The sequence below is a fragment of the Halichoerus grypus genome, chromosome 5 (assembly GCF_964656455.1).
Source record: "Halichoerus grypus chromosome 5, mHalGry1.hap1.1, whole genome shotgun sequence".
Taxonomy (NCBI): domain Eukaryota; kingdom Metazoa; phylum Chordata; class Mammalia; order Carnivora; family Phocidae; genus Halichoerus; species Halichoerus grypus.
The window spans coordinates 89,956,048-89,965,858 of record NC_135716.1 but is presented as its reverse complement, the minus strand read 5'-3'; the positions used below and the strand labels follow the sequence as shown (position 1 = coordinate 89,965,858).

Below are 9,811 nucleotides of genomic sequence, written 5' to 3'. Positions count from 1 at the left end.
TAAGTTCTTTATATATTTTGGATACTAACCCTTTATCTGATAAGGCATTTGCAAATATCTTCTCCCATTCTGTTGGTTGCCCTTTAGTTTTGTCAGCTTTTTCCTTCACTGTGCAGAAGCTTTTTATTTTGAAGTAGTCCCAGTAGTTTATTTTTGCTTTTATTTCCCTTGCCTCAGGAGACATATCTAGAAAGAAGTTGCTGTGGCCGATGTCAAAGAGGTTACTGCCTGTGTTTTCCTCCAGGATTTTGATGGTTTCCTTTCTCACATTTAGGTCTTTAATCCATTTTGAATTGATTTTTATGTTTGGTGTTAGAAAGTGGTCCAGTTTCTTTCTTTTGCGTGTTTCTGTCTGGTTTTCCCAACACCACTCGTTAAAGAGACCATCTTTTGCCATCGGATGTTCTTACCTGCTTTGTCAAAGATTAATTGACCATATAGTTGTGGGTTCATTTCTGGGTTTTCTCTTCTGTTCTATTGCTCTATGTGTCTATTTTTGTGCCAGTACCATACCTAGGTATCTTGTTTTTGGTGCAGTTGTAAATGGGATTGATTCCTTGATTTCTCTTTCTGCTGCATCATTATTGGTGTATAGAAATGCAACAGGTTTCTGACATTGATTTTGTATCCTGCAACTCTACTGAATTTGTTTATCAGTCCTAGCAGTTTTTTATTGGAGTCTTTCAGGTTTTCTGATAGAGTATCATGTCATCTGCAAATAGTGAAAGTTTTACTTCTTCCTTGTTAATTTGGATGACTTTTATTTCTTTCTGTTGTCTGATTGCTGTGGCTAGAACTTCAGTACTATGTTGAATAAAAGTGGTGAGAGTAGACATCCCTGTCATGTTCCTGACCATAGAGAAAAAGCTCTTAGTTTTTCCCATTGAGGATGATATTAACTGTGGGTTTTTCATATATGGTCTTTATTATGTTGAAATATATTCCCTCTAAACTTACTTTGTTGAGGGTTTTTATCATGAATTGATGTTGTACTTTGTCAAATGCTTTTTCTGCATCTCTTGAAAGGCTCATATGGTTCTTATCCTTTCTTTTATTAATGTGATGTATCACGTTGATTGATTTGTGAATATGTTGAACCACCCTTGCAGCCCAGGAATAAATCCTACTTGATCGTGGTGAATGATTCTTTTAATGTACTGTTGGATTCAGTTTGCTAGTATTTTTTTTTTTTTTTTTTGAGAATTTTTGCATCCATGTTCATCAGGGATATTGGCCTATAGTTCTCTTTTTTAGTGGAGTCTTTATCTGGTTTTGGTATCAGGGTAATGCTGGCCTCATAGAATGGATTTGGAAGTTTTCCTTCCTCTTCCATTTTTTGGAACAGCTTGAGAAGAATAGGTATTAATTCTTTAAATGTTTGGTAGAATTCCCCTGTGAAGCCATCTGGCCCTGGACTTTTATCAGTCTGTTCAAGTTTTCTATTCTTGTTTCAGTTTTGGTAGTTTATGTTTCTAGAAATTTATCCATTTCTTCCAGGTTGTCCAGTTTGTTGGCATATAATTTTTCATAATATTCTCTTATAATTGTTATTTCTCCTCTCTCATTTGTGATTTTGAGTCCTTTCTCTTTTTTTCTTGATGTGTCTGGCTAGAGGTTTATCAATTTTATTGATTTTTTTCAGAGAACCAGCTCCTACTTTTATCAATCTATTTTTTTTTTAGTTTCTTTTTTGTTATTGTTGTTAAGATTTTATTTATTTATTTGACAGAGAGAGACATGGTGAGAGAGGGGAACACAAGCAGGGGGAGTGGGAGAGGGAGAAGCAGGCTTCCCGCGGAGCAGGGAGCTCAGTGCAGGGCTCGATCCCAGGACCCTGGGATCATGACCTGAGCCGAAGACAGACGCTTAACTGAGCCACCCAGGCGCCCCTGTTTTTTTTTTTTTTTAGTTTATATATCACTTATTTCTGCTTTAATTTTATTATTTCCCTTATGCTGGTTAGGCTTCATTTGTTGTTCTTTTTCCAGCTCCTTTAGGTGTAAGGTTAGGTTGTTTATTTGAAATTTTTCTTGCTTCTTGAGGTAGGCCTGTATTGCTATGTGCTTCCCTCTTAGGACCACTTTTGCTGCATCCCAAAGGTTTCGGACTGTTACAGTTTTGTTTTCATTTGTTTCCATGTATTTTTGATTTCCTGGTTAACCCATTTATTGTTTAGTAGCATGTTTTTTAACCTCCATGTATTTGTGGTCTTTCCAGATTCTTTCCTGTGGTTGACTTCTAGTTTCATAGTATTGTGGTCAGAAAAGGTGGGTATGATCTCAATCTTTTTGTTTTTGTTGAAGCCTATTTTGTGACCTAATATGTGATCTGTTCTGGAGAAGGTTCCATGTGCACTTGAAACGAATGTGTATTCTGCTTTAGGATGGAATGTTCTGAATATATCTGTTAGGTCCATCTGGTGCAGTGCATCACTCAAAGCCATTGTTTCCTTGTTGGTTTTCTGTTTAGGTGATCTGTCCATTAATGTAAGTGGGGTATTAAAGTCGCCTACTATTATGTATTATTATCCATATAGTTCTTTTATGTTTGTTATTAATTGTTTTATATATTGGGCTTCTCCCAATTTGGGGGCATAAATATTTACAATTGTTATATCTTCTTTTTTTTTTCATTTTTAAATCATTTTACTCTTTATACCATAATCACATTAAAATTGGCAGAACTCCCATGACAGACAGGACAGAGACCTGTCAGGCAAGGCAAATAGTGAAGGTTTCATAAAGCTGGAGAGAAGTACCAGGGTTCCACAAGATGGCTGCAGCGATCTCAGACAACAGTGCCACGGTGTTGGTGTCTGAGCAGGTGGGAACACAGGCGGCCTCAGCCATAGCTGGCCTGAGGCCACTGCTGTTTCCTAAGGGGGATTTCCTAACATGCTTGGAAAGCAGATCACTTGAACAGAAGTGCATGGAGCAGGGTACTGCTTCTGCTGAATAAATTCTACAGGTTCCTGGGCAGGGTCTACAAATCTCATGTGATAAATGGTTGCTGAATTAGGATTTTGCAAAGGTAGTCCCATAACCAACATCCAGGGAAATTTTACCACCAGTGAAATTCTTAGGCCAAAAAATAAATAGCCACACATACCAAACCTACACACCGTGAATTAAAATGGTGCCATGTTAGGGCTTATGAAAGAACCAGAGCAGGAAAGATTATTCAAACAGAAGATCCTCATCCTTCTCTTCAGCCAAAAGATTAGCAGGCTCCATCACCTCACCAGCTGCCCTCCATTGCTCCAAGTCTTTCTCTGATTTTTCCTTGAGAATCTTTTTCTTCTCCTGTATTTTCTTTAATCTATAGAACTCTTCTCGCTCTCTCTCATCCAGCTCTGTGATGATGTAAGCAAGGGTATGTTCAATATGGGGAGTGATGACGCGTTCAATGGCATTGACACACTTTTCGCTTATCTTAATGCTTCATCCAAAGTAACGAAGTCTGAAGCGAAGCTAGTTCCGTCGGTAACTCCACTGCTTTGGCATAGTTCCTCTTTAATTTCGCCAGCTGCTCCCCACCTCTGGCTAAACCAGTCAGTTCATAACTGTCAGTTCCTTCATGGTAATGTTCAAACACTGGCAAAGTAACACCTGCTACGTTATCTTTCTTAGCTCGGATCTTCACTTGGGCTTTATTTACATTTTGGACAACTGTGGTGCTGAAATCCCCTGCTGTGAACTTGGCCTCAGCAAGTGAAAAGGCAGCCTCTCTCATCACTTCACCCATCAACATTTTAGTCTCTATCATCTTCTTTAGGATCTGTCGAAATCGAAGAGTTAAGGCATCAGATTTTTTCTTCAGGAGGTTTCGACTTGTCTGTGCTCCTTTTAATCGAGCCTTCATGATGGTCTGTGCCATGCGTGAGGGAAAGATTTCAATTCGGTCTTTGCCCGACATTCTGACAATGATAGTTTGGCTCGGATCCCTCGCCGGGCAATCGAGGCTGCAACAGTCCCAGCCACAGGGTCGTCCTCTCTTGTTATATCTTCTTATTGGGTTGTCCCCTTTGTCTGTTTTTATAGCCTTTGTGTTTTTATAGTCTTTGTAAGTCTGGTTTGTTCAATAGATGCATTGGTACTCTGGCTTTCTTTTGACATCCATTTGCGTGATAAATACTTCTCTGCCTCCTCACTTTCAATCTGCAGGTGTCTTTAGGTCTAAAATGAGTCTCTTGTAGGCAGCATATAAAGGAGTCTTTTTTTATCTGTTTTGACACCCTGTGTCTTTTGATTGGAGTGTTTAGTCCATTTACATTCAAAGTAATTATTGATAGACATGTATTTATTGCCATTTTATTACTTATTTTCTCGTTTCTGGAGATTTTCTCTGATCCTTTCTCGCCTTTGTCACTTTTGGTCTCTCCTTTGCACTCACAGACCCCTTTAATATTTCTTACAGAGCTGTTTTAGTGGCCACAGATTCCTTTCATTTTTGTTAGGGAAGCTTTTTCTCTCCTTCTATTCTGAACGATAGCTTTGCTGGATGGAGTATTTTTGGCTGCAGATTTTCCCCATTCAGCACTTTTGAATATATCATGCCACTCTCTTCTGGCTTGCCATATTTCTGTTGAGAAATCACCAGCTAGCCTTATGGGTTTTCCCTTGTAAGTTAGGGACTTTTGTCTTGTTGCTTTTAAGATTTTTTTTCTTTATTACTATATTTTGCAAATTTAGTTACAACATGTCTTAGTGTTGACCTGCTTTTATTGATTTGTTGGGAGTTCTCTGTGCCTCCTGAATCTGGATATCTGTTTCCTTCCCCAGATTAGGGAAGTTTTCTTCTATTATTTCTTGAAATAAATTTTCTGCTCCCTTTTCTCCCTCTTCTGGAACACCTATGGATACAAATATTATTATGTTTGATGGAGTCACTAAGTTCCCTAAGTCTACTCTCATGTTCCATAATTCTTTTTATCTTTTTTCAGCTTCTTTATTTTCCCTTATTTTGTCTTCTCGCTCAGTAATTCATTCCTCTGTTTCTTCCAGCCTGCTTGTCATCACATCAAGCCTGTTTCCAATCTCATTTATTGCATTTTTCATTTCTGATTCTTTTTCAGCTCCTTTATCTCTGTAGTAAGGGTCTCACTGATGTCTTCTATTCTTTTCTCAAGCCCAGTGAGTATTCTTATGATTGTTGTTTAAATTCTCCATCAGTTATGTTACTTATATCTCTTTCGCTTTGATCTCTGGCCGTGGCCTTATCTTGTTCTTTCATTTGGGATAAATTACCCCGTCTTGGCATTTTGTCTAGTCTCTGCCTTTTCCTGTGTGTTAGAAAAGCCAGTTAGGTTTCCTGCCCCTGGTAATGGCCTTTATGAAAAAGAGGTCATGTAGTACCCAGAGCCTGGTGCTTCAGGGAGTGTCTCCAGTGTGTGCTGCCTGCACTCTGCTGTTGTGTTTTGGCTGTTCTGTCTTTTAGGCCAATTGTCTGCAGAGGCTCTCCTTGCCTGCTGTGGACAGTGTTTGGTTCCTGGCCTGAATGTGGTGAGTTTTAACTAGGTGTGCTCTGGTCTGCTTATGAAATGAATCCTGACACCACTTCCACAGAGGCCCTGCAGAACTCTCTGGTGGGGAGATGTGGTGTGGGCAGGGGTTTGTGCTGGTCTTCTGGGGTAGTGGCCCACCATGCTTGGACTGAGGCAAGCTTGACTAAGAAGGCAGTCCTAAGAGCTCAGGAGTGTGGGGTTTCATGTAAGCAAGTTGGACAGCCAGTGTCAGTGCTGAGCTGCTTCCTTCTGGTGGCTCTGTGTTTATGCTGAGGGATGGTGGAGGGAAATGGCACCAGCCAGCTCCTTTGTTCCCAGAGAGGTGTCTCTGAATGTTGATAATCCCCCCCCCCCCCAACCTCCCATGTCCCAGGCATTTTTTCAGATGGCTCTTTCCATGCTGTCTGCCCCCAGGCTGTTTTCCTGCCTTCTCTTCTGGAGCAGCACAGTGCCCTCTGGGCTCTATCCCAGCCAAGCCTGCTGACCTTTAAAACTCCAGGCTTTAAGCTCCACTGGTTGCAAGAACTCACAAAATTAACCCCTTGTCATTTTCCAGGCCAATGGCTTCCAGGAAATACCCCTGGTGTGTTCCACTGGCTGCTCCTCTCTCTTGCCCTTCTCCATGACCACGGCTCCCTCCCTGCCAGAGCAACCATGATTCATTTCTCCCCTAAAACACAGCTCCACACTTCCTGCTTCTTTGATGTGGCCTCTTCTATCCCTTTGGTTGTGGAGCTTGTTCTGTCAGTCTTAAGGTCGATTTCTGGGGTATTTATGCTGATTTTATCATTATCTAGTTGTTTTTGTTGGACAAGATAAGCCTAGGGTCCTCCTACTCCACCGCCATCTTCTTTTCTCTCTCTGTGTCTTCTTGAGTCAGTTTCAGTGGTTGGTGTCCTGTGAATTTGTCCATTTCATTTAAGGCGCTGTGTTGTGGTGCCACCATTTTTTTTTTGCCAGTCTCAGAGCTGCAGTTCTTGTGGTGTGGTTATCCGAGGGTCCCTAGCCACAAGTCTAGTACTATTCCTGACCATAACAACACAGTCACTGAAGTAAGGTAAGGAACATGGTGGTATTATTCGTTGCGCAGAATATAAGTAAAGATTATTTTAGCATATAGTTCCTGAAGCTTAAGTAAGAAAAGGTAAGAGAAGAGATAGTATGGTGGATTCTAGGTGCTTCTAGTCTGAAGAAGCAGCCTTTTCTTTAAGCGTCTGTTCCTGCCACTAGGGAGAGGAGTTAGTTACCTATTGAAAGATATCCTAATTCCTGAATGAACAAAGGCTGAATCCATATCATGTCTGTGCTTCTTGGAAGTGTTCATCAGAAAATAGGAAACTGCAGCATTTCCCATTAATGTTTTTGATGTTTTCCAAACCAAAACAAGATCAGGAGGGTACTCTACTTGTATTTAAAAGTGTTGCTTTCCCATAGCTTTGCCATCAGTTAACATGGATTGTAGCAGGGAATTTAAAGGTGTTTCTGTCTGGTAGGTATTACACAAATCAAAGAGAAGGAGAGCTTATGACAGATGAAATGATGTATATAGGAAGTGACTGAGCTCTAACTTCTGGTTAAAATACTTGAAACTCCTTAACCCTAAAGGTTTAAGGTTAACCGGTCAGTTAAAAAGTTAATTTTAGGGGTACCTGGGTAGCTCAGTTGTGGGATCAAGCCCCTCGTCAGGCTCCATGCTCTGCAGAGTTTGCTTTAGATTCTTTCTCCCTCTCCCTCTGCCCCTCCCCGCTTGTGCTCTCTCTCTCTAAAAATAATACATAAAATCTTAAAAAAACCAGTAAACTTTAAAATTTTAAGCCAAGCCAGTTTCTGGTCATTAAGTCAGCATTTATTGGCTTAGCCAGCCATTGGCTAGATATAATCCTTAGTACAGGAACCATGTAAGGAGTAATACATCTTGCAAATCATGCAGTGTTACCTGTAGAAGCTGGTGATGCCGTAAAGAAAAGCCTCATGATGGTTTATTGGGAATATAACATCTAAGCTTTTAAATATTTATATATGTCTCTATGTAAAGAAGATATGCTTAACCATTTTGAGATTCCCTGGCTGGAAGTTAGGTGCTTGGTATACTTGGTTATTAAATTGTTTCTCAGTTCAAGTGTCCTAAGTCCTAGCTCCCCCAAAGAAATCTCTAAATCTGGGAGGTGACATAGGACAGTGACCAAGGAGGCAGTGGTGTCTGTCATTGGGCCCAAAACTGTTTCTAGGGTTCCCCTTCTTATCAGCACAATTGATGAGCCTGCTCAATGTAGCCTTTCCAGGCCAGCCATGAACTCAGGAAGAAGCTACCTGGCCTACATACACTCTCCACAATCTGCCCCCTTTCCTCACAATTTAAGATCCTAAGTTTTGAGATGAGACTGAGGTTCTTAGTAATATCACCTTATATTCTAAGTCCTGTCACTATTTCTGAAATGTTGTGGGCTCCAAGCAGCTCTCATGTGATTTTAGGATTGAGCACACATGGTCCAACAGTCACTGGCCCCAACCTTTGTTAGGTCAAGTTCAAGTTGCCCTTGTGTAATTCCTTCCCTGTGAGTGTGGGCAGGACCTAGTGACTGGCTTCTAAAGAACAGAATACAGCAAATGTAATGGGATGTCTGTTCCAAGAGTGGGCTGTAAAACACCGCATTCTGCCTTGCTCACACTCTCAGGCTCTTCTTGTTCTGATAAACCAAGCTGCCCTGCTCTGAGAATCCCTAAGGAGAGGCCCACGTGACAAGGAACTTCATCCTGCCAACGACTGCCTGAGTGGGCTGAAAGCACATTCATTCCTAGTTAAGCCAGAGTATCCAACTGCACTCTGTCTAGATTCTGGAACCGTGGAAGCTCTGAGATCTTAAGTGACTGCTGCTTTAAGCCACAAAGTTTTGGGTTAATTTGTATGTAGCAATTGATAACTAATAGAGCTTCTATAGAGCGAATTACCTAACATGGTGATGTTTCAGATTCCTCATCTATAAATTAGGTGAAATAGTGTCTACCTTCATAAAGTTATTGTGAAGTGCTTACTGCCTCAAACACGAGATATGGTACTGCTGTTACTGTGTGAGCTACACAAGATCTAAAACTACAGAACGATTCCAGTACGTACACACATAGAAGGGATGGGAAAGAAATATACTAAAATGTTATCTGTTAGCTCTGGGTGATATTATGGAGAATGTTTACACTAGATGTTTGTCTTTAAAATAAAAGAATAAGTACAGTAGGCATCTTTCAATCTCATTAACTCTGTGATAATATGAACAGAGGCATAAAGACAACATCACTTTAGACATTTCTTCTATTAGGTAGATGTACAAAGTTACTTATGATAGATTGGTGCCAACAGGAATTATGTATCTATTCGAAAGCTGTTTTAAGAGTTGTCTAGCTAGTGATGAAGATTTCACCACTTCTCAGTTTAGAGTAACTTCTGAAAGTCATAGAGTGGAACTGACATAAACCATCATTTCAGTGGTTCCCAAAGTATATTTTCAGACCCTTGGGGGTCTATAAGACCCTTTCAAGGAGTTTGCAAAGTCAAAAATATTCTCAAAAAATACTAAAATCTGTAGTAGTTTGAAGAGTGGTCTCCAAAAATTCACGTCTACTCAGAGCCTGTGAACATGACCTTATTTGGAAATAGGGTCTTTTTTTTTTTTTTTAAAGATTTTATTTATTTGACAGAGAGAGAGAGACAGCGAGAGAGGGAACACAAGCAGGGGGAGTGGGAGAGGGAGAAGCAGGCTTCCCACCGAGCAGGGAGCTGGATGTGGGGCTCGATCCCAGGACCCTGGGATCATGACCTGAGCTGAAGGCAGAAGCCCAACGACTGAGCCACCCAGGCGCCCCTGGAAATAGGGTCTTTATAAACGTAATTAGTTAAGATGAGGTCATGCTAGATTGGAGCAGACCCTAAATCCAGTGACTGTGGCCATATAAGAATGTAACGTGAGGAGACACAGAGAAGGAGGCCACGTGACCACAGAGGCAGAGACTGGAATTGGTGTGATGTAGCTATTAGTTAAGGCACACCAAGGACTCTGGCTACTGCAAGAAGCTAGGAGAGAGGCAGGAACAAAATCTCCTTCAGCCTCTAGAAGGAACCAGCCCTCGAACACCTTGGTTTCAGACCTTTGGCTTCCTGAACTGCAAGAAAATAACTAACTTGTCTTAAACCACCCAGTTTGTGGTAATTTGTTATGGAGGCCTCAGGAAACTAATAGTGATACCAGGAAGTGGGGTGCTACTGGAACAAATGCCTAAAAATGTGGAAGTGGCTTTGGAATCAGGTAATGGGTA

General features: G+C 40.9%; 1 pseudogene; it reads right to left on the bottom strand.

Moving 5' to 3' along the window:
• Positions 1 to 2,902: 2,902 nt before the first annotated feature.
• On the bottom strand, positions 2,903 to 4,001 carry LOC118522172 (V-type proton ATPase subunit D pseudogene; annotated as a pseudogene).
• Positions 4,002 to 9,811: the final 5,810 nt, after the last annotated feature.